This window comes from Schistocerca piceifrons, chromosome X (genome assembly GCF_021461385.2).
Source record: "Schistocerca piceifrons isolate TAMUIC-IGC-003096 chromosome X, iqSchPice1.1, whole genome shotgun sequence".
Taxonomy (NCBI): Eukaryota; Metazoa; Arthropoda; class Insecta; order Orthoptera; family Acrididae; genus Schistocerca; species Schistocerca piceifrons.
The window spans coordinates 559,193,243-559,218,980 of record NC_060149.1 but is presented as its reverse complement, the minus strand read 5'-3'; positions in this window follow the sequence as shown (position 1 = coordinate 559,218,980).

The window sequence follows — 25,738 nt, the reverse complement described above, 5'->3', positions numbered from 1 at the left end:
CGCACATTTTTGACCACGGAGCTTCTTAAAAAATGACCCCTACGTGTTCCCATGTTGACTCAACGAAGTCGTCAATCACGATTTCAGTGGGAACGTGATCTACATCTACATCTACATGATTACCCTGAAGTTACAATTAAGTGCCTGCCCGGGAGTACATCGAATCACCTTCAAACTACTTCTCTACCGCTCCAGTCTCGAAAAGCACCGATTTCTTTTATTTTATTATGTCGATTTTTTCTCCATATATTTGCACCTTTTGAGGACAAAGTTGCTGATAGCAGTTTCATGAGAAGATCCTGCCACCACGTTTTAATGATTGCCAACCCAGTTCACGTATCATACAAGTGGCACTCTCTCCCATATGTCACGAACATACAACATGAGCTGCCCTTCTTTGGACTTTTTCGGTGTCCTCCGTCAGTCCTATCTGATGTGGATCCCACACCTCACAGTAGTACTCCAGAAGAGGGCCGACAAGCATGGTGCAAGCAGTATCCTTAGTAGACCTGTTGCATTTCTTAAGTATTCTGCCAATAAATAGCAGCCATTGGTTTGCTTTCCCCACAAAATTGTCTATGTGATCGTTACAATTTAAGTTATTCGTAACTGTAGAACCTTAGTATTTAGTTGAATTTACGGTCTTTAGATTTGTGTGATTTATTGTGTAACCGAAGTTAAGCGGATTCCTTTTAGTACTCATGTTTATGACTTCCCATTTTTCATTATTTAGAAAAATTGCCACTTTTCGCACCATAAATACATGTTGTATAAATCATTTTGCGATTTATTTCGGTCTTCCGATGTCTTTACAAGATGATAAATGACAGCATCATCTGCAAATAGGCTGAGAGTGCCGCTGAGATTGTCTACTAAATCACTTATGTAGAACAGCAGAGGACGTTAAACACTTTCTCAGGGAACGCCAGATTTCACTTCTGTTTTACTCGATGACTTTCTGTCAGTTACTGTGACCTTTCTGACAGGAAATCACAAATGCAATCGTTCAACTGAGACGATACTGTACAGCCACGCAATTTGATTAGAAGTCGCTTGTGAGGAACAGTGTCAAAAGCCTTCTGGAAATCTAAAAATATGGAATCAATTTGACACCCCCTGTCAGTACCAGTCACTACTTAGTAAGAATACAGTGCTAGTTGTGTTGTACTAGAACGATGGTTTCTGAATCCGTGTTGGCTGTTTGTCAATAAATCGTTTTCTTCAAGGTAGTTTATAATGTTCGAACACAGTATATCTTATAAAATCGTACTGCAAATCGACGTTAGCGATGTGCGTCTGTAATTCAGTGGATTACTCCTATTTTCTTTCTCTGGTATTGGTGTAAGTTGCGCAACTTTCCAACATTTAGGTACGGATCTTTCGGAGAATGGGAGGTGGTATATGATTATATTACATTATATATGATTACATTATTGCTAATTATGGAGCTATTATATTGGCATACTCTGAAAGGAACCTGAGTGATACACAATCTCAACTGGAGGCCGTGGCTTTATTAAGTTATCTAAGCTGCTTCGCTACGCCGAGGGTATTTACTTCTAAGTTACTTATGTTGGCAGTTATTTTTGAGTCGATTCCTCTAATATTTGCTTCGTCTTCTTTGATAAAGAAATTTCGGGGAAGTGTGTTTAGTAACTCTCCTTTAGTGGCATTGTCATCAGTAGCATCACCATCGTTAGCGAGCAGTGAAGGTAGTGATTGCGTCTTGCTCTGATGTACTTTGCGTACGACCAGAATCTCTTTGGCTTTTCTTGCCGATTTCGTGAAAACATTTCTTTGTGGGAACTATGAAAGACATCTCTCATTGAAGTTAGCACTAATTTTCGAGCTTCTCTAAAAGTTCGCATATCTTTGGAGGTTGTGCGTTTTATTAAATGTTCCATGTTTTTTGTTGAGCCGGCCGCGGTGGTCTAGCGGTTCTAGGTGCTCAGTCCGGAACCGCACGACCGCTACGGTCGCAGGTTCGAATCCTGCCCCGGGCATGGATGTGTGTGATGCCCTTAGGTTAATTAGGTTTAAGTAGTTCTAAGTTCTAGGGGACTGATGACCACAGATGTTAAGTCCCATGGTGCTCGGAGCCATTTTAACCATTTTTTTTTTTTTTTTTTGTTGATGGTTCTAGAGCAGTATTCAGTTTTGTGTAACATGCGGGATTAATATAATCTCTTATTGTTTTATTTGGTATATATCTCTCAGTTGCCGCTGATACTATTTATCTGAATCTAAACCATCTCTGGTCTACGCCTACATGTCAGATTGGAAGGATTTGACACTCTTAGGAAGGAGTCAAGTAAGATTTTATCTCCTTTTTTAAATAGGTGCAGTTAGCATTTATTTTTGGTGGGTTTGGGTATTAAAGTATTAAGTGTCGCAGCAGCAACCTTGTGTTCACTAACCTCTGTATCCGTCTATGCCCTGGGTACACTGCCGAAGCAGTTGTTCAAAATAATTTACTGAGGAGGCATTCAGTATGATGTCAGACGACGTTTCATGCCTACCACGCAATTCAGATATCTATTTTCGCTAACAAGTCAAGTGTAGATTGAAGTCAGCGCTAATTGTAATTGTACGAATGTGATACCTTGTTGAAATGACACTCATGTTTTCTTTGAACTCTTCACCACCTCTGTCAGCTAAGTCGAGAATCGGTAGAGGGTGGGAGTTATTAATTTATTACGGTTGTTAAGTATAACCTTATAACAATATTTGTTTATAGTTCACTTAAATTTTATATAATTTCTTTGCTTTAAAACTTTCGCATATTGGAACTATGTTTTCCGTAAATGTAAAGTAAAGTGTATTGTACTGGAGACTGAAGTTCTTTCTGTTATATGTGAGTAATGTAAGTAAAATACTATGTAAAATGTTTATTTTGTTACATTATTTTCTGAGGACCTTTCGTACTTAAACATATTTGTGTGTATAAATTGTTCATGTTAATGTAAATTTGACAACTTAAGAAATGGTCACGATTAGCAACAATATAATAAATAGGTTATTATGGAAAAGCCAGTGTGCTTTTGTTTAAAACGAAAGTGGCTCTGGAGAGTCGAAAATGTGGCAAGGGCGAATTGCCGCGCTACCTAGAGCAAGCGCGGGTAGTAAGACACACAGTCTGTAGGCAGTACAGATTGAGGCAACACCTTTCTGGACCACGAAAAGCTTTGCTTGCAAATTCGCACAAAATGCCTCAGATGGAGACTGCAAACGGCTTACGGCAAAGCTGCGAGTTGTTGGGCTAGTTTATGTAGAACTGAACGACGCCAAGAAGAGAAATTAAGCTCATTCACTGTTTTCTGTTATTTAGGTAAAAGCACACTAAATTACAATAGTAGTGGTAGGGTTGTGACCTCCTCCCATACTAACTCACAGGAACTATCTACTTCAGTTGCACTGTAAGATAAACTACTTCTGACAGCAGTAAACACCCCTTCAGCAACTGTACTTAATCTATCAGTTCTGAATACGGTTAGTTTCTTTCTAAAAACACATTAAATTGATTCGCAATTGCGAATAAGCCCCACCATCAGCAACTGCGAATTCATTCGGGGTGTTTCGTAACGGCTGTGTTCGTCACATTGTATCGTAATCAAAATACTTCTGGCTGTGCAATATCGTCTTTGTAAAAATGTTGGCCGAAAATATTTTCAGCCTTTGAGTTTCAGTGCTTACTATTAGCACCTGGAGCTCTGGTTCTTTTCCAACACAGCTACGACACTTTACATCTATAATACCGAAAGGTAATAGGTCTACCCTTTTAGACTGACGCCCATTCTGTAGTTTTCCGAGATCCTCTAATCTAAGAAACAGCTCAGTCTCCACCAGACAGCCTCCTCTACCCATCTAGCCACTTACTGCGTGTAGTGGACCTAGTAAGCGGAACTCAGAAACCCACCACCCTATGGTGCAAATCGAGGAATCTGAAGCCTACACAGTCGCAGTACCGTCAAAGTTTCTGATTCAGACCCTCCAGTCGACTCTATACCAAAGGACAACAATCGGTTCTCTCAAAGACGCTCCATCTTATTCTCGCGATCTACACTGCCAGTCTCTATCACTTCAATTAGCCACCCAAAACCAGAGTGAAACTCTCCCGATCCATAGCGACACACATCGTCCGTAGTGACAAGAGCCTCCTCCTGCAGTTGGCTGCTCCCTGTGTTTTTCTTGACATCCAGAAACAGCCTTTCTACGTCTGGAATGACCTCTTGGTATGCAGTCGGAGGGCACGATTGATTTCTTCGCGTTCTTCGCAGCCATATCGCTTAGGGGCCTCATTCCGCACCCAAATTTGGAGCACCCGACTGTCACTAATCCCATCCTCTACGAAAACGTTGCGCTTCCTCTGAAAAAAACGAACGACTGCATCTGGCTCAGGGACTTTGTCAGCCACATATAGCGCCCGAACTGTTCGTCATACGAACTGGTAGGCCCTCCCATTGGTCACCCGGAAAACCTTTCGCTGCATACCACACTATGGAACGACCTCTAACTCGATCATGGGTAAGAGGTCATCTTCAGTGAGGGCAATAAACGTAGCGCCCACAGTAGTGGACCTATCGGGGAGGGACATGTGGGACGTTGTCATCGATATCGGACCGTGTACCAATGGAAATGTGTCTCCTATTCGGATGTATCACGTTTCTTGATAACTAGGTCAATGGTCCTGTTCGATATGCCGTCATCCAGGAAAACAGCTGGATGCATTGCGTCACGGACATAGATCTGTATGAGCAATGTTATGCTACGCGGGATATTCACCTGGGTCTTCATGGGACTGGTGGAAGTAACGGAAGTAACGATGACAAAATATCTCTGAGCACTATGGGACTTAATTTCTGAGGTCATCCGTCACCTAGAATAAACCTAACTAACCTAAGGACATCACACACATCCATGCCCGAGGCAGGATTTGAACCAGCGACCGTAGCGGTCGCGCGGTTCCAGACTAACGATGACAGCTGTGGACTCCATGAACATTACTGTGAACAACCGCAAACCTTCGTTTTTAATGCCCGTTATGACGGGTATGATACTTTCCTACCGAATTAAAGTCCAAGTCCAGGAACGTGCTATAGCAGTTTAAGCAGTTTGATACTGAACTCACATCAACATGTTGAACACCAAATTCTCATCATTTAAACCAGGTAGAACACATCTGGACTGCTATCGTGCCGCAGCTGTGTCCATACAAACGACCAGTCTGTAATTTACAGGAACTGTCAGACTTGTGCATAGAAATCTGGTACTGCATACTTGCAGTAACCTACCGGTGACTTATCGAATCCATATTAGGCGGAATCGCTGTTGGATTGCGGTCCAAAAGTGGACACATACTCTACTAGAAAGGTGTTCACACCATGTTGAACCATCAATCCATCACCATCTGATACGTAAGTTTTCAAGGGGAAAATTAGATTGACACTACGACTCCCATGTTACCTTGTAAGCAAATGTCTTGTTTTTTTATGCACAAGATACACAAGTGATAAGTATACAGCATCTTTAAATTGATTACTTGAGATCCAACATTCCAGTATTTCTCAACAGTGGGCTTGTCGATTCACAGTTCCAACTACGTAGTTAAGTAAAAATATAATTATTTTCAACTGTTGTGCAGTGTGGTGTTTACCAAACGTATTCTGATATGTGTGTAAAATCGTGTCAGTTACACCACAGAATACAGATGGACATCGTACCGAGTCAGATTTTTAAATAGAGAAGAGAAATATTTTAACCATCTTTTCATTAAAGACACTTACAGGTTTCGATACCCGTTGAATTAAAGTGAATCTTCTTAGTGGTTTCGAAGGTGACGAATAACTACACGATACGACGATACACTGATTGACCGAGCAACATTGTACGTCGACGTCCTGAAAAGGGTAATGTTATCTGATAAATTATATTACCTTCTTTCAGCAACAGGAGGGAGTCATACATGCTGCATTCCTGAAGTAGTGCCTTATTATGTTGTTGAACATGTTTTCTGTTGCTGAGGTATGTTATAACACTGAAGCAAGTAATTACCAATGACCTAAAAATGCCGTGATATTAAAGCAACATTCTCGTGGACTTTTATAAATTTTTCCTCTATTTAAACAAATAGAGAAACACTGACGCGAAGTAAGGAAGGAATGTTAGAGTTACAGTCAAATTCTCATCTAATTCTATAGTTTTTCTCCAAGTTACTTTGTGTGCTTCGAAGAGAGTTATTCGTTCAAATATTTCTGTCGTATGTCATTCAAGTACGCAGAGAGAGCGAAAAGTTAGCTTCTTATATGGCGTCTAAGAAGACTAAACGTGAAGAATAAACAGTTCAGACAAGACGTCAAGAGAACCTTTTGCAATGTAGTACTACAGCAGAATGCTATCAGTTGGATGGCTACTGAATAACAAATGAAAAATGTATTGATTAGAATTGGTGAAAAAAGAGATCTGAATCACAACTTGACTAGAAGAAGGGATCGGTTGATACAACCCATCCTGCGTAGTCAACTTAGAAACGGTAGGTGGGGTGGGGTGATAAGAGTTGTAGAGGGAGACAAAGCTTGAGTTCTGTAAGACGGTTCAAACGGATGTAGGTTGTAAAAGTTATGCAGAGACGAAGAGACTAACCTGGAGATCTGCATCAAACCAGTCTCGGGCTGAAGGCAACTGCATGTCTGGGTATAATCACTTATTTCTCTTTGATTCCTTGTTTTACGAGTCACCGTCTGAGAGATATCAGTTAACAAAGTCTTGGAATTAGGACTTCCCTGCTGGAGATACTGTCCTTATCACACAATAGTATATGAATGCGTCTCCTTCATCCACTCAAAGTTTAATCACGCGTTAAAAAGTAGAATTACATGATGGCTGGTGTGGACCCTCAAACAAGACGCAGAATGATTTCGAATGTTTGCATTACATGTCTTAAGATTTCTCAAGTTTTAAGTAACACTATAATCGATACTAATTCTCATCAGACCATTATCACACATATCATAATTTGTTTGTTGAAACGGAAAAATGATATGAATTTCGCTTGTTATAAAGAGTATGAAGAAATCACTTGATATTGGCATTGTGCCTAAAACGGCAATAGCTACAATCAACACAGAGAGTACCGCAGTACGTGACTTAATATGCACAATTAATTAACAGTGAACTTTTGGGAATGTGCGAAGTTTAATACTGTGTAATGAAGTTACGAGGTGGATTGCATTAATATGAACGTACAGGCGTTGGTTTAGCCCTGTTTTATTAAAAGGAAATTCAATTACGCGCTGTGAGTCCAGTATACTGGTAGTATCACTGTCGAATGTGCATGCGCTTTATAACTAATGGATTGTATGTCACTCTTGTTATTTGCATCTGATGCATTATTTTCGGAGACGATAACAGAAATAGAGGTATCGAGACCGGAGTACCTGTATTTGGAGCTGATATGACACATTCGGAAGTTATGAATATGGGTATGGACAGAAACAAGAATAAATAAATGAGCACTTTTTTCTTATCTTTTTAATAGTTACGGTTTTTACTTTTTGCACATGTTACTGAAGCATTCCGGTACGTGAAAGGCTTCATAAGAAATTTATTTCGTAATATTCAAATTCTTCTTCGGAAATAAACAATTCTTTTCGCTTTCTACTTAACATGGAATTCATGACATATGAAGAATAGATTTTTAGGCTAATAGGCCTAGGAAACCTTTGAGTGCACTGTTATGTAGAAAAACTGAACAAAGATCGTCGGCGCATGAAGGTAAGAATGAAGTAATGTATGATATGGGAACGACTGAGATGCCTATTTTTGATGTCCGATCTGTAGGTCACCGATGTTGATAAAGTAATATGTTCCATTCCAATCTGTGACATACTCTAAATACTAAAAGAGAAGTTTACTCAGTATTCCCCTTTGTGACGATAACTCTATGAACTACTCGTTGCCTAAGAGTGTTTTGCAGAACCTTTCTAGAAACTACTCCTCGACTCTGGATAGCCATATGTGTATGTGGAGATATTTCATCGCTTTTGAATTATATTGGTCCCTGCAGCACCAAATTTGCAATCATTATTTGCACTCTTATGAGTTGCTGTATTATACAGATATCTGTCACTGTGTTTCACACGCTTTCGCCCCGATGACGACGGCGACACACCGTGAAATCGACTTCCCGGGTGTCAAAAACCCTTTGAAAGCCGCCCTGATTCATAATCCATGAAACAACTCCAGCAACTCACGGAGATGAGCTAGACTGAGGTCCGAGGTCTACATATCTCTTTCGATGTCACATCAAATGCTCCTAATGTCTTACTACCCACGGGATAGACAAGTAACTTTATGGCGGTAGAAAAGAGTGAGAGTGTTGTCTAAAACCATCGTTATGCAATTCGAGAAAGATGAGGTTATGAGTGGACTTGCTGAATGCACAGGTCTCCTGCGGAATGTTACGTGAGTGAATAGTAGGTTCCTGTATAGTTCACTGGTCAAGACGATGGTACAAGTTTCAGACGCCACATTTAACATCTTGTAAACATGATCCACGCAGGAGTACCTCGACCACATGCTCGTACGATTCCCTGCTGGCAAGTACAGTGGACCGCCTAATATGACTTTCGTCTTACTATTAGTCTGCCATTGCCGTAAACCAACTGTGGGAAAAACGGTGAAGAACCTAGAAGAGGTGGAGCTAACTAAACGGATGAAGAGGGGGTGTGATTATACTTCAATGATTACTAAATCGAGTTAAATTTAGAGTGAACGTCGTAGTATGAGCGTATTTATCAATATGGTGTTGAAATATATCTTGCCTGGAACCATGCACTGATCCGGTTAGGAAGTGTATCGTAAAGCCATTGAATCCTCTTCTGAGGTGAGTTGGCCCACAGCTGTTCTGATTGGTTCTAGACAACCTGAATAATGGTAGTGGGACAGAGTTAACGTCCGAACTGTCTCGATATACGATCTTTCAGGGACAGATCTGGGAATCTTGCAGGCCGTGGGGGTAGGAAGGTAATGGGGAAAAACTTGACTTTCGATCCTTAGGTTGCCCACATTCAGGGGAAATGAGTAAATGGTTTTTCACGTGGAAACCTGACCTTGACCTTGAATTAAGGATGTAATCATGCCCTTCCCATCCACTCCCCACGATCTAACTCCAGCCAGTTACAGAAAAGTACTAAAAATGAAAGAGCCAATAAAAAAGGGTCCAAGACGGCAAAACTAAATTAGATGTGTTAGTGGGAAATAGAAAACCCTCTCCTCCTTACTTCACTAGCTACTTATCACCAGTCAATCATAGCACAGTATTAAAATGACACAGATAATCTAAGAAATTGAAGTCGGCGAAATGGGCCAACTGTGCTAGTCTGAAATTTCAAATCCTCGAACTCTCATACTCACCCAATAAAAATAATCCAAGACGGCTGGGTCAGCTCAGTTATGCTTTATGTCCTGCCCCTCTCCCTCTTTCCAGCCAGTCAAAATTAAGTATTAGAATCGTCCATCTAATCAGAATGTAGGTACAATGAATAAATATAAAAAATTTAACTCACTAAATTGTGCTTGATGCCCTAAGTATCCTCTCCCTCATCTCCAGGCAGTCAGAGTGTAGTATTACAATGATGTGTAAAAATGCCGTCAAATTGCACTATTTCTGTGATATTTAGACGAAATGTCGTATAGACACATTGTATACTATAAGAACTCCCTCCTCTCTCCTCCCATCGGAGCCTAGTATTTTAATCGTCATTACAGAGAAATAGCCACCACAATGATGCACCATTCAGCTGTGCTTGAAAGTATAGGAACGATCTCAGTTTACTAAAAATACGCAAACACTTAAAAAACTAGTTTAACTCCGTAATATGTCGAAAATTTCAAGTAAGATTTTGTTAATGATTCCAAAAAATCGTTTACGGACTGGGTCATGAATAGCATCCACAAATTTCATTTAAACCCGTGTATCATTTAAAAAAAAAAAAAGAAGAAAGAAGGTTCAAATGGCTCTGAGCACTATGGATTCGAACCTGCGACCAGAGCGATTGCGCGGTTCCAGGCTGCAGCGCCTAGAACCGCTCGGCCACTCCGGCCGGCTGTATCATTTCACTACTGGATAATAGAACAAGTATAAAACTTACCTCCGTAAATAGTTGAAAACCAACACTTTTTTAAACAATGCAATTAACGAATGATTAACGTGTAGTGGTCAAACAATTGTTTTACTTTAAATATTCCGCAGAACTTCAGGAAGCGCAATATAAAGCAAGGGGCTATTTATGTCCCTGTCACTTGTCTTTGGCAACATATGGCAGCGTTCGTAGTTCGTTATGAGCAACACACATGGTCACTTGGTGTGACCAGTGGTGACCAGTGGTCCAGATTCGTTATTTACAAAATCTGTTATGACTGTCAATGTCACAGTGTTCTAAAACGTCAACAAAATGCGTCAGCAGCCCCAAAAGTATGATGTTTACGCATTATTTGAGAAAATCGGCCAACCATTCCAGGTATAACGTTTTATTAACAAGTCTTAACCACCGTTTCAGCCATTGTAAAATTGTCTGTTTCAGAAATACATGGAGCTTCTGAGGAAATTATTTACACCATAATCAGAACGAATTATCTCTGTGTAAGGAATGTACAAAACCTTTGGATAAAAATATAATAAAAAAATGACTTACACGAAAAACCACATATTGGTGACGATAAATTTCAGATCAAAGGAAATCTTGTCAAGTAACATAGTATGTGTGACCTTCAGTAATACCAAATAAAACTCATTAGAAACATTCCCATTGGAGATAGGCTAAGGGTAAAACTCTTTACATTGAAATGTACATGGAATTAAAGGACAGTTAAACGGTCCAGTACATCGGTAGTGGCCGCGCGGTTAGAGACGCCATGTCACGAATTGGGCTGCCCCTCCCACCGGTGCTTCGACTCCTCCCTCGGGCATTGGCGTGTGCGTTGCTCTTAGCATAAGTTAGTTAAAGTAGTGTGTAAGTCTAGGGACCGATGACGTCTGTAGTTTGGTCCCTTAGGGATTCAAACACACACACACACACACACACACACACACACACACACGTGCGCGCAGGCGCTCGCGCGCGTGGTTAGTGCCATGAGGAGACTGATGAAGTTTTCGCAGTGCACGAAATAGGAAACATAGGTAGGTGGCGTACCTGCGCATAGCAAACAGATAAAGTGTAAACCATCAATCGCCACGTTTTATCGAAAAGGACGAAGACAATTTTAAGGTAGAAATTGACAGTGGGAGGTAGGGAGGAGGTGGGGAAACTTTAAAAATTAGATACATTAGTAAAAATGAATAAAACGTTAAGGCCACCAGCGAACTATAGCTGCATGTTATAGTTCGCATTACCCGGTCGAAAGTACCGGCTTAAAACCTTCAAGAAACTGTCGACTCGCAAGCTGCTAATGATTTTTTAATATGTTACCATCCCTACTGAATGTGTGTTTAAAAATTTCCGGTTCTTCGCATAAGTTTAATTTTCGCCCTTTGACCTCCTTACACGATATTACAGTTGCATCCAGATCTTTCTGCACCCCTCTTTCCTTGTAAATATTCTTCATACCTTACTGTGATCGCCCATCCTGTTTGAACTATATGGTAAGAGAGGCATCTATTACAAATCACTTTATTAACACGTGGATTAGAAAGGAGATCATTGGCATTGTTAATTTGTATACACAGGTTTTTGTTTAAGCTGTTGTCAGTGGAGAAAGTTAAATTACACTTGTATTTATTTGCTAATAAATGTTTTATCCTGCAGGATATATTTTCTAGAAAACCATGATATAAATAGTTTCCTCGAGAGGTTCATGTATTATACTTCTGAAGAAGAAGATTTTACGATTGTCAAAACGGTGGTAAAGGGTTGTTAATTAACCTTGTACCTGAAACTGGTTTGTTAATTTTCTCAAATCATTCATCTACGTTTACCATTGCTGAACAGCATCTATATTCAAAATTTTAAAATTGTAGTGTTTATCTTAGTAAAGTATTTAAGTATGTAAAGTGCGTTCAATATGTTGATGTGTACTGTCATTACCTAACGTGTTTCACCTACAATTTAGGAAGGGATCGAAGATAATGTATCACTAGAAATGTAAAATGAATGACAATTATTGATTATGATTACAAATTATTGGCTCTAATTGAGTTTACGTACAAAACGTTGTACCTAAGTGTAAGGCAGGAAAGACACTCAAATTAATTATTTATCACAGTGTGATGTTTATCAAATGACACAGTATTCTAAAAGTCGGCAAAAACCCATTAGCCAGGAAAAAATGTGTAATGTATACGCAACAATAGTATCTAAATACATAAAATGCTTCCAATCTGATAACATGTATTGTCATCACGTAACATTTTCATCACTGATTTAGGAGTGGCGAAAAGAGAGCGCATCGCAAGAAAAATATAATGGATGGTAGCGACTGATTTTTAGTTGACCTATTGGACCTTAAGTACGAAACGAAACTGCTGCAGTCGAAACTATGGCTCTCTAAACCTATAATGATCTACACCAACAGCTAGTAAAAACACCACAACACTCATATGCAACACGGTTTTAGGAAGGAGGCAGGTGTTTTTATCACTTCGATGTTAGGTAAGAAAGAAGAATGTGATTATACATTACGACAAACTATTTGATATTTGAGTGTTTACACACTTTAAAAGACGATAACTTCTACATTTACAACATATCACAGTTACAAAAGATGTTCGAAATTGGCAACGTTTGCTTGAATAAAATTATTGCATCGTACAATATCCATTCACGCCCAAGCCTAATTACTGCACGTGTGGCGAGGTACGTCATCTGGTGACGTTACATGTTCAGCATTTCTTGTCCATTTTTGGGTTATATGATGACATTTGGGACGCCATGCACCTCATATTAAGCTACTTGTCGCAACGTCACCTACGTCGCTTCGTTTACTTTAAGCATAATAAGGACCACCCTTTATACCCTACCTTGTCTCTTTACAACACTAAACATGAACAATACTAATGTATTCTGGTGGCCCTTCCGCGTGTCGCAGAAAATTGCAGCTCTAATTGATTACATATCCGACAGTGATGTGTACTTGCATGAAGCTGCAATGATATCTGACGTTGATTTGTGAGTGCTTCACTTTTTCGTTAGGCAGTGTATATCACAATACTTGAGGCGATGTTTCGAGCAACGACACACGGTATTCCTGCGTCAGTCTTTGTACCCTCCGACTTGCACTGAGCACTACTACACGAGAGGTAAGTTGGTCTCTGCTCCACATATATAGGATATCATTCTTGATGGTAGGGCTGCTCATTGATAATTGTTGTCCAGTGATAAATTCGCTAGTAATTTTCTGAGCTACGTCCCGTTTACGCGCTGCTACAATGCTCGACGGTTTTCAACAACCAGTGCCGACAACACCATATTGTCCTCCGGATTTGACACTGGAAGCGTCGGTTTTTTCCGACAAAGTACTCTTGGTACATACTGGACGCGGTGGCACATTAAAGGCCCTCTGAATTCATCACCTTGGTGCTGGACTATCCCAAACGTTGGGCACCCACGATCCAGAAGCGATGGAATGACTAATATCTCACGTCTTGTCTTTATCTCGCACTCGTATGTTATGAGGTCGGCTCGCTCAAGGAAGCACAACATGCTAATCACATGACACCACTAATTATTATACTCCGTTCGTACATACTATTCACCTACAATTCGCTTGCTCTGTTGGGTGGTTACCTCATTATTATCTCTGTGTAGCTACATCTTACATTGTTGGTGATGGAACGCCATATGCACCAAATATCATACTGTCTACAAGACACGCTAGCAACCTTATGGCAAGGGAAAGGTAGGCATTTACCTCAGACAATCATTATGCACTTCGACAGTAATGTCTTGCCGAATTATCAGGTCGTCGCGAGATGCTGTAGGTGAACAGATGGCTGTACACAAGCGGACAGGAGGTTCCTGTATCGTTCGCTGGTGAGCACGGTTGTTTTCATAAATTCGGAAAATACCACAAAACTGCAATGCGAAATTGAAACGTCCCATTTGACGTGAAAGTTAATTACATCCTCACAACAGTACTGCCACAAGTAACTGCCACATGCGTCTGAGCAGTACTCTTTGATTTTTACTTTAACATTAATCGACAATAAAATCCAATAAATGTAACGCAGTAACATACAAGTATTACCTACCCCGAAATTTCTCCATGCAGAAAAGAGGCCTGTCAAGCAGAGATAATATTAATCTGTGTTTAAAAACTTTTTCATTGTCTGAGATCACCTTCAACTCGTAGAGGAGGTATCCAAGTAGTTACATGGCTACATACAGTGCCCTTCTTCGCGAAACATGCTGTTAAGTTGTGGATAGTATAGGTGGTATTTGCCCCCAGTATGATATACCGAATGGGTGAACCGGAGTCCAACGAAAATATTCCGGTGGTTGTTCAGAGATATTTTCTCAGTTTTTTATTTGTTTGTGCGACGGCTGGTCTCTTGTGGCACAGACAGACCGATAAAGTAATTGCGATTTATTCCGTGTTTAACACTAGTTGCCTTTTTTCTATGTAAATGAGCGAAAAATTATACAGTAAGTAATCACCAAAACGTAAACCACAAAGCACGTACACAAAAGTATTGTGATGTAGCTGTCACTGCGAGAACAATTCAATATAGCGTCGCTGTGCTTCTCTTCCACTGCAGTGAGTGAACCCATATACGGGATGCATAACTACCAACTCTTTATTAGCAATCCGCTCGGTGCTAATGTGTATCAATGTTAACGAGTAACTAACGCTGCTGAAAAAAAAAAAGCTGAAATAGAGCCGAGCAGTCTCTAAAGAAAGACTGAGAGTGAAGAATCAAGTCGTCATCACTGTTGTGACCAGGATGTAGACTGAAAAAATTGATTTACATGGTTTCCAAACAAGACATACAGCGCATACCGTGGACGTGTGTTTCGTTGTTCAAATGGTTTCACTGCAATACCCATAAAAATATAAACTAGGATAAGAAATCAAAAGAACTGCAGATACCCTGTAACGAGCCACCAGAGAACGTGGGACCTTATACCAAACTATTCAGAAATTATCTGAAAGTGTTCTCCGAAATCGTGCCAGTGAAATTCAGATTCATTCTGTATAAAATTATTTTATTTTCAGATTGAGACTGGATTGTCACAGAATGAACTCCTTACTGAGATAAATAGGCTCTCTCTGTAGAGTGAATACTTCACGTACAATTTAAAAACTGTACCAGAAAATTATCCAGTATGAATGAATGTATGGGAATACTCTAAGTAAACGATTTTCTTTCTATTTCATGATGTAAATCTCCAATAGTATACTTAGGGCAAACTGGGCTACTTTTAAGCGTTAGAGAAAAACTGCAGTATGTTATTTTAAATTTGATTTTGATCAGTAAACACCCTCTAGAAATTTGAACATGCAGTTATACATATTCCTTTTCCCTCACGATCTACTGGTATTCACAATGTTATACACCGTCAAGTGAACGATCTTTACAGGAAACGTATCAAAAAGTAGTTGATAGTTTTCTTCAATCCTCCGTTTAATGTTCCTTCTGTTGGCGTTGATTATTATGTTTATCATCAACAAAGAGCCCTGCTCCAGGCCCATCAGTGCGAGGTGGAAGGTCCATTATACACACAGAAATTGTGCCATGTTGAACCGCACTATGAAGAACATTAATCGTGAGAACTACATTACCTGTGTGCTAAGAGAGATTGAGTTATACTCATATCTACAGGTATTCTTAACCGTTATGAGGTAAATTCGTTTCGTAAGGCTTTTGAAAAGGAAATTTATTGTGAAACTGGTCGAAATTCATTAATTTATACCTTAACATCTTTCTTATTGAAGGATCTGACAATAGTATATATCAGTCAGCCTGGAAATATACGTTGTGAATGTAAGGTATTACATAACTCTTTTTAAATATTTTGCCTAAAATGCTGTAAATTCACGGAGAACTTTTGCTGTTTATTGTTTTCTTTATTTCCGTTGAAAAAACTATAGTGACATCAAATTGACTGAGTACTAGTGGTATCTGGACTGCAGCACATTTTCTTTTGTGCTGGCCATATCGAGTTTTTCCATTGTATATGTGTGTAGTAAACGTTAAAGAGGCTTCTTGCAGTTCTTTGATCATAGTTCATTCGGTCATTAGGTCTGGTTAGCACGTCGTTGGCCGGCCGGAGTGGCCGAGCGGTTCTAGGCGCTTCGGTCTGGAACCGCGCGACCGCTACGGTCGCAGGTTCGAATCCTGCCTCGGGCATGGTTGTGTGTGATGTCCTTAGGTTAGTTAGGTTTAAGTAGTTATAAGTTCTAGGGGACTGATGACCTCAGAAGATAAGTCCCATAGTGCTCAGAGCCATTTGAACCATTTCACTTCGTTGACAAATTCCGAAGATTCCCATAAAGGTACTCTCCATATTGCTTTGATTTTGTTTCAATTTATTAATTCTAAGCACGACTTTTAAGCTATTATATACCTGTTCAATAAATAGCAATACCGCCTTAACGTGGAGGCCGTTGTGGATCAGTTCCCATCATGGCCAGTTTATATATTTCTTTCCTCCTTCTGTATCATTTTTTTCATGCCGTTATTTATCCCAGATTTCTGTATCGATAAGTCACAGTTTCCATTGGAAAAGATTCGTTAAAGGCAGATTCACCTTGCCACCATTAACAAGAGTGAAATAACATTTATAGATCAAAACAATAGCTATCAACAGTTTGACAGAGTTACTAGCATTCGCGTGAAGGAACAGCCTCGCGTTCTCCTTCAATACCGGTTAAAGGAAAGAAGTGTGAACGACGACGTGTCCCCTGCTCGTCCACTGAGGCAGTTCTTTCGTAGGACTGTCCGTCTGCTTTCTTATGGCGGGTCGTACATGCCCTCTTTCTGATTTCTTAGCCTATGTACCATTGCTACCGTGCTTACAGCAGGACACTCCAGCTTATTACGTTGTCTCACCACATGGCGGTAAACCAGCGTTATCTCTCATCCTGTTCTTATTTCTGTAGTGTATTTTAGCAAGTCTAGATTACACCAGAAGGAGGTCGAGTAGACATTACAACATACGCACATTTTTATTTATTTATTAATTAATTTTCGAAACAATTATTGTCCTCACAGATGGCATGTATTTGATACCGCCGCTGACTCTTGTAATATGTAACACTTCTTTCATTGCAGATTGATAGTTTTACAAAAGAGTAATTATCTATTACTTTGTGTAACGATGCCAAAACCTAATGTATTAGAACTCAGCCGGGTCTGTGCTAAGACGATACTGTCACCGAGAATTCCAAGTTGTCGCTGATTGCACATGGGTTGGGATGAGTTGCAGTGCGCTCGGACATAAATAAATTTCCAGCTGCGCAACAGAACACATGGGGGAGGGGGGGGGGGGCAGGATTAGAGGTTTGTACGCCAACGTTTCCGATTCACTGATGCGTCTAACAGCAATTTTCTTTATTTGTGGTGCCGTTGTGAGGTACCACATTTTGCATGATACCTCATTCTGCGAACGACACCACAGTTTCTTCTATAAACCTTTTTAAAAATAATTTAAAAATCATTAAAGTAATTGAGAAATGATTTTTCGTATTTCAGATTAGGCAAGAGGGGAGGTAGGAATGATGTGGATGTAAAGATCTGCCTCTTGCCTAGCAGACCGCATTATCCACATTAATATTTCGACGCATGCGGTTTGAAACATCACTACACCTTACACAGCACTGAATTAATTTACCTGTTCTTGGTGCTTACGATGTTAGCATCGTTGTTTTAAGTTTCGTTAATGTTTATCTCTTATCAGTAGCACTACGTAATATATTTGTACCCTAGGATTTCACTGTAGTATTTTGTTATAACTCTGTGTTAGAAATTAGTAGCTGTTTACATTATACTGTGTCCTTGAGGTAATAAAGAATAGCCAGCATTACGTTCTTAACTTACCATATTAGTTTTCCCTGTGCTAGTGCCGTTCTCCGCTTCTCTGCTGTCATAGATTTTGCCACGTACTTACTACACCACGCTAGTTCCTTCTGTTTATTTAACGACTCACTACTTTAAGCTTCCAATGCTACAGTTACTTACCATCTCACTGCAGCAGTAGGTATTCAAACAAATATTGAAAACTTAAACAAAATTTTGTTGAAGTCGTATTAAAGTCAACGTGTGTGATTTTCATATAACTACAGTTTCAGATTGTAAAAGCAATGATTCCTACAGAAGTAAAACTTCAGTCAGTCCGGTACTACAAAGAAAGTAACTTCCCCGATTTTGGTTTTCTATCTAAATTTGTTTTGAGGGTAGTTTCCTCTCTTGTCTCAACTGAGAGGCAAATCTCTTGCCATTAAGGGTTTTATGTATTATCTCTGAAATATCATACCGAGTGTTAGTTGACTGAAGAACGCCCCTTTGCAAGGGTGGCAATTCAGACGATGATGACTATGTACAAAAAAAGTCTCTTGAAGTTATCATAAAAACCTATGGGATCGTGTTTGGAGGATACATGTCTCGCCGCTCCAAGTGCTGAAATGGATGACCGAATATAATTATGTGACTGATACAAACTGAGGATGTAATTGTTATGACATTTCCAGAAAGGAAACACCTTATTTCAGTTTTACTAATTACTAAGAGAAGACACCAGTAGTGGTTGGTTACACGCCCGTGTTCAAGGATAACTTCAACAAGGAAACAGGAGCATTTGTACATAGCTGAAATGCTCATCACCAACACAAAAAGTTCGAAATTTCTGGTGGAGTGGGAACAGTTTTAACGCACCAGCAAATGTGCACGAGGATCGTGGGCTAATGACAGGCCAACATTTTTAATATTTTGTTTTCGCTGTTTCAGATGAAACGATTTTCCAGAACGCAAGGCATGGCGAAACGGACTGTGCGATACATGTCAATGTAGACTAAGTTAGTTTTGATACAAGCTCACACAACAAAACCAGTAAACCACAGAGAGGAGCATCTAGCGGTCCAGTTGACGCGTTTCCGTGGACACTGGGCAAACCCGATATTTTATCGTTTGTAAGATTCTCTTGTTTCGCTAGTCTGTGTTTCTCTGCAGCTCTCAAAGTGGTGTTTTTTATATCCAGAGTGGTTAGGCCAAGACTTCTGCAGAAAAACTTCCATGTAATTTAGAACATATGTTTGCGTGATTTCCTGTTGCTCGATAACTGTTATGTTCATACTAATGCAAGCATTTTCAGATTTAGTGTATTTTTGAGCTACAACTTCCTAAAATTCCCGTGACTATTGTATGACGTGAACAGAGATAGTGAGATAATAAGTATCACCTAGTAATCAGGGAGTTCGTTATGTCGAGGTCAGACGTCCTTTCGCAAGACAGTACATTGCCTTAGAAAAAAATGTGAGGCACCTGGAGGACATGGTCGGATGTCAATGTCATACGTACTTGATATCGGCAGGTGTTGAGTTACAATTCTGTGTGATGCGTAGAGCGGCCAACATCATCATTGGGCTGTCTGTCTTGGGGCAGGTTTGGACTGCATAGCCCTCCATGCTTGTCTGTCTTCTGCGTTCCTCTTCATTCTTTGGTACCCTCCTTGTGGCCTGCTGACATCATCCAGCATCTGGAACCTTCTTCTGCCCTTCAATTGTCTCTACTGGAAGGCAATCTCTTCTTAGATTGCCGGCCGCTGTGGCCGTGCCGTTCTAGGCGCTGCAGTCTGGAACCGCGTGGCCGCTACGGTCGCAGGTTCGAATCCTACCTCGGGTATGGATGTGTGTGATGTCCTTAGGTTAGTTAGGTTTAAGTAGTTCCAAGTTCTAGGGGACTGATGACCACAGATGTTAAGTCCCATAGTGCTCAGAGACATTTGAACCAGTCTTCTTAGATTGTGGGCTATCCAGTTTAATTTTCTCTTCTTCATCGTCAGCAGCATTCTCCGTTCTTCTACAACTCTCCTTAGTACTTCTTCATTCATGAATTTATCAGTCCAGCTGATCTCCATTCTACGCCTTATCCACATTTCACAACCTTCAATTCTCTTCTCATCCTGCTTTCTCAAAGTCCACGTTTCTGCTCCATACAAGGCCACACTTCGTATTAAGCACTTAACCAGTTACTTTCTAATTCCTTGTTTAAACAACTAGTTAGGAGTCTTCTCAGCTTTTGAAATACCTCTTTCGCCACAGCCATTCTCACTTTGATATCTTATTGGCGATGCATGTCTTCTTTAATTCAACTTCCCGAATACTTAAATGCTCTTACCTGTTCTATGATTTCTGACCCCAAATTAATTTTCAGTTTTATTTTCTTCAGGCCTATGACCGTGCTTTTGGTTTTCTTTTTATTAATTTTCATACCATATGCTGCACAGGTTTCCTGTACTTCCTCCATATGAATGTTAAATAGGATCGGCGAGAGACAACAGCCCTGTCTAACACCTCTCGCAATCTTGCTGTCTTCAGAGGCGCCATTACCTATTCTTACCCGAGCTTTCTGATTCAGGTACAGATTTGCAATCGATCTTCTCTCCTTCCACTTTACTCCCTTCTTTTTCAAGGTATCTAACAGTTTATCCCACTGCACTCTATCTGAGGCCTTTAGCAACGTAGTATATTAATATTGTTCGTGTTTAATGTTGTTCCAGGTCTCGTAGAGCATACAAGTGGCGTTAACATCGTCAGCTGTTGAATGATTACTGTGAAGGAAATGGAGATGCCATGTAATCGCTGAGACGGTGTTATCAGCAAGTAACAGATTCTAAAACGGGCCTCAGTGTGGGTCTCAGGTTTATGAGGCATTCGGGTATAGCAGTACAACGATGATGGACTGCTTGGGATCGTGAGAGCAGGCATACCCGTCGTCAAGGTGCTGGTCGGCCACGTCGAACCACAGCAGGGGAGGATCGCCCAATTGTGCAACATCCGCATCGTAACCCTTTAACCTCTGTATCAACCATCCTATAACGAGTAACGGACTCGATGAAGTCCTCTGTGTCGTCAAGCACCATTCTCTGGAGATTAGCAGCAGTCGGACTACGGAATTACGACGTCATGCGTAGGCTGCCGTTAATAACACACCACAAACAGCTGCGTTTGGTGTGTTGCCGTGACGGTAGAACATGGACTGCTGATGAATGATGTCGCATTGTGTTCAGCAATGAGTCACGACTCAGCACTACCCCAGATGACCATCGTCGCCGAGTACGGCGGCGATCAGTGAAGATGTTCCATTCATCCCAAGTTTCGAAGAGGCACAGCGGTGTTACTTCTGGCTTGATTTTGTGAGAGCCATCAGGAATGACTTCAGATCGCGAATAATAGTGAAACGGTACTGCCAACTCTGTGTCATAATACTGTATCTGTCACTTGGTACTTACAAGGATTTCTTTAGTACGTGAGTCACACTGAGTCTCACTTTGTTGCTGTTGTGAGAAGCCTCTGGAGGAAAAATGAGCTCGAAAATTTATTTATTTATTATACAATGATACTTTTCTGATCCACATCCTTTCTGTTGACCCTGACGGATGACTGGATGAGTGAGTCAGCCTATTTTAAAAGTTCCCCGTGGAACCAGAAAGGTGACACATGTACGTATGGCCTTCGCCAACACTGCAGTATTGTTGTAGTTGGCCGTTAGCATTAAATGCAACGGAAATGTTCCGTTCCCTTTCAAACTCGCTAACCTGCATTAGTAGCGAGTAACGGTTCCAGTCCTTCCCACCAACTGTCGGAGAAGAATCCACCGAAGTTTTGTGAACGTTAATTCGCTATTTTTCGTAATGGTGCTGATATGGTTGGGAACTAGGCATTAAGTACATTTACCATTATATTTTTAATCCATTTCAGTTACTGATACAATTCGGTAATTGGCTTCATAGTTTTGGTTGAACACGCTCTATTTTAAGTGCAAAATGCAGGTTTGCGTCATAGCCTGTGCCCGTGAGAAGATGTACGTACGTGTGAATATAGTTCAGTGAGTTTATCATTGGTTCATTCCTAAATTAAATACATGTTTGTTCATAAAACTTCCAAAGAGCATTCTTTTGGAATTCGTGTGTTTTTAGCGTGTAAAAATCGCGTTTGCTCTTGGTCCTTTGTCAGTAGCCAAGCCACGTGGAAATTTAATCAGTCATAGCTTAGTCCGAATTGATTAAATGAGAATACCGGCGCCTTCTGTGATCACATTCAATTATATTGCACCCGTCTTTTGAGAACATTAACTCGAATTGAAGGGCTTCCACGCTTTGTTGAACGAAGTTGTACTGAGCATAGTTGGCATGTGTCCCTTTTCTTGCACAGTACTGTCTTTTATGTTGTCATATGCGAAATTTCTAACAGAACACCAACATGTGTAACTAATTTCTTCTGATCTTGCATTTATAAAATTTGACATGCTTTACGCCCATATCGTATCTGGCCGATAACATGCCTGTGCTCCCTGTGTTTTTCCTCCAGTAGGTTTCATTATAGTAGTCGAGCAACTGCAGATTTCTAGTATATATACAATACGGATACATTCCTAAGCCCTGTCATGGTGATTTCTGAATGACTTAGTGAACCGTTTACATAGCCTTTGACCCATACTACCCTCCATGTCCACCTAGTACATAAAACAAATTATATCCGCAGTAGCATCCCCAGGTTCATTATCATGTGTTATTAACCATGTTAGATGACCACTTAAGTAAAAGTACGACATTATTTTTCTCACTAGTGTTTCATGTGTTAAAGAATTTTACGTCTTTTGTAAATATTAATGGTGATCAAGTGTCTTAAGAACAAGTGAACTGCCATCCATTGTAATTATAACCCTCCATCTTTTATCGATGCCTTGTATAAATCCCAATTTCATCCCTTCCCGTGCTTCGACCTGCACTTACGACCTATCGTGCGGTTCAAAAAGGTGAATGAATTTATCTACCGCAGTCTATATGGCTGCATTCCATGCACTACCTCGTAACCTTGAGCTCGTGTCCTAATTAAAGTTATCTGTTTCACATGGAATTAAAATTATTGGTATCACTGAGCCGATTATATGTATAGGTTCAGATCTTTCACAGATCCGGCTATCTCACAAAAGCTTAGTTGCACGTAGATAAAGTGGTGCTAATGCATATTTTCCTTAGAATGTCCCCATTTATCAGGTATCGCATCCTGGGCAACACTTTTAGATTTACAGAAGCGTAAGTACATAAAACACCGTCCAGTCAGTAGGAATTGAGGGGACTCTGACGGCAGAGTGTTACGTCACGGACATTCTGCGTTCTCACTTGCTTCCTCTCGAGCGACGTTATTATTATGCAATTTTTCAGCGGGGCAATGCTCATCTGCACACAGAACCTGTCTCTAAGAAGTATCTACCTGCTGTGGAGCTGGTCTTGTGGACCTCGTGTTTCCCAGAAATGTCCTGCTAGAACGCGTGTGGGGCCAGCTCAGATGTCAGCTCAGTCCCAGTGCCAGTAGCCAAGGTACTGCGGACAGTTACAACAGTTGAGGACCAATTTGCCTCAGGACAGTATACAACGGTTTTACGACACACTCGCCAGTCAAATTAATGCAGTCAGGTCAGACACGGTGTCATGTCAAACTGATAAGTGGGCTCGCACTGTCAAGTCCTATATACAGTTGATTCGATTTTATAATCATAGAAATAACGTCACATATCCTCTCAACTCTCGGGGTGTCGTTTCTTTTCCCTCTCCCCTCTAGTTTCCTTACCTTTTTGTCATAAGTGAATTTGCTGAAGTGCAGTTACACGGAGCAAGATTAGAACACAGCAGCAGTACCTTTCTGGGATCTAAACGTTCCTGCTGGTTCCTGGGAGAAGCTGGCGATCACTAAACTTTTGTAACCTTTATAGCAGACATTTAAGCTTAATCTCATAATGAAGAATGAATACTGGTGTACGTGAAACGTTCGTCCACAGAAAACTTGGAGAGAGGTAGTTTTAGTTTTGCGTATATCTTCTACATACTGCCTAGCTCTCTGTAATGTTGTCAGTGAAGGAAAACAGCGCATCGTCTTATTGTTTATGAATAGTCGATTGGAAATACAAAACGACGTGTATCTTCACCTGACTTCTGTCACCCATAAATACTTCGTCCCAAAATTTTAGGATCAGAATTCCACATACAGTGAGAATCATAAATTAAGAATTTTGAGCTAAGGAAACAATGTTCTGAATTAATAATATGTGTGAGGCTTATGCTCCCAAACGGCAGATTTCTTTCTTTTTTTTTCATCGAGGTTGGTGGCGCTACCTTAAAAACAATATACAATAATCTGATGTGTCCACGGGGGAATTAATTCCTGTGGGTCACTTCAAGTTGTTAGTTTACGAAAGTTCAGTTGAAAATGAAATGGGACTAGTTAGTAGGCTTCTAGTTTCCCATATCGTTGTACGACGGGAAACAGTGATATCTGAGTGAGAATGGCACAAGTTTTAGGTACCTTCATAATGAATGCATTGTCACTGGTGGTCATCAGTTTCAAAAGTGGCTAGGTTCTCAAATTGTTGCTATCAGTTGTTTAGTACCATAAACTAAATACTAGTTTCTAACCGTTAGTTCCATATTTCAAATTATTCACTTTATGAACCTGTACCATTCTAAGGGCTGCGGACACGTAGAATGTAAGATGCGCAAATCGGATGAATTTAACAGATATGGGCTATGCGAGAATGTCCAGCGTATACGACAGTGAGAGCGAGTAGAATGAAATGAAAATCATTTCGACAAATTACTACTGCGTAAGTGAACTCTCGATATCTCATGCTGTTTGTAGAAAGTGGCAGGATTAATGTAGTTGAAATTTCAATGAATTACAAACAGCGGATGTGTTGTGGCTTGGCAAGACAGCCAAGCCACTATGAGGAAGCCGAAAGGCACGCGTTTAAGCTCACGCAGGCTGGCGTGAGGTCTGGAACAGGACAAGGACTCTATAGTAGCAAAGAACGTACGTAGCTGCTGGAATACTTAACTTTAATCCACAATTGGTGAACATCGCTCTTGACAGTACATGTTTTACAGCATCAATAGTAACTGGTAATGGCGCCTTGCTAGGTCGTAGCAAATGACGTAGCTGAAGGCTATGCTAACTATCGTCTCGGCAAATGAGAGCGTAATTTGTCAGTGAACCATCGCTGGCAAAGTCGGCTGTACAACTGGGGCGAGTGCTAGGAAGTCTCTCTAGACCTGCCGTGTGGCGGCGCTCGGTCTGTAATCAGTGATAGTGGCGACACGCGGGTCCGACGTATACTAAAGGACCACGGCCGATTTAAAGGCTACCACCTAGCAAGTGTGGTGTCTGGCTGTGATACCACAGGATGTATACGGGACGTTTTTAGAAATCAGCGGGTAGGGTTGAAAATGTGTGCTACATCGGTGTTCGAACCGAGGACCTCCTGCTTACTAGGCCGGCGCTTTAACCCCAAACCACCGAGGACACAGAACTTAACGCGCCTGGGCGGACTTATACCCATCACCCCACCCCTTCCCCCCCCCCCCTCCCCGTCTCACCCCTGCCACCAGCAGACCCACATTCTCAACTTACTCCACACACTACGGAAGTAGTGCTCCCTGCCCATTAATCTCAATGTTCTTGGCAAGGCCTATTCCCACATAAGTTCGAGCGTATGTGTGTATCCGCACAGAAATTATCCTTGGCTGGTGAT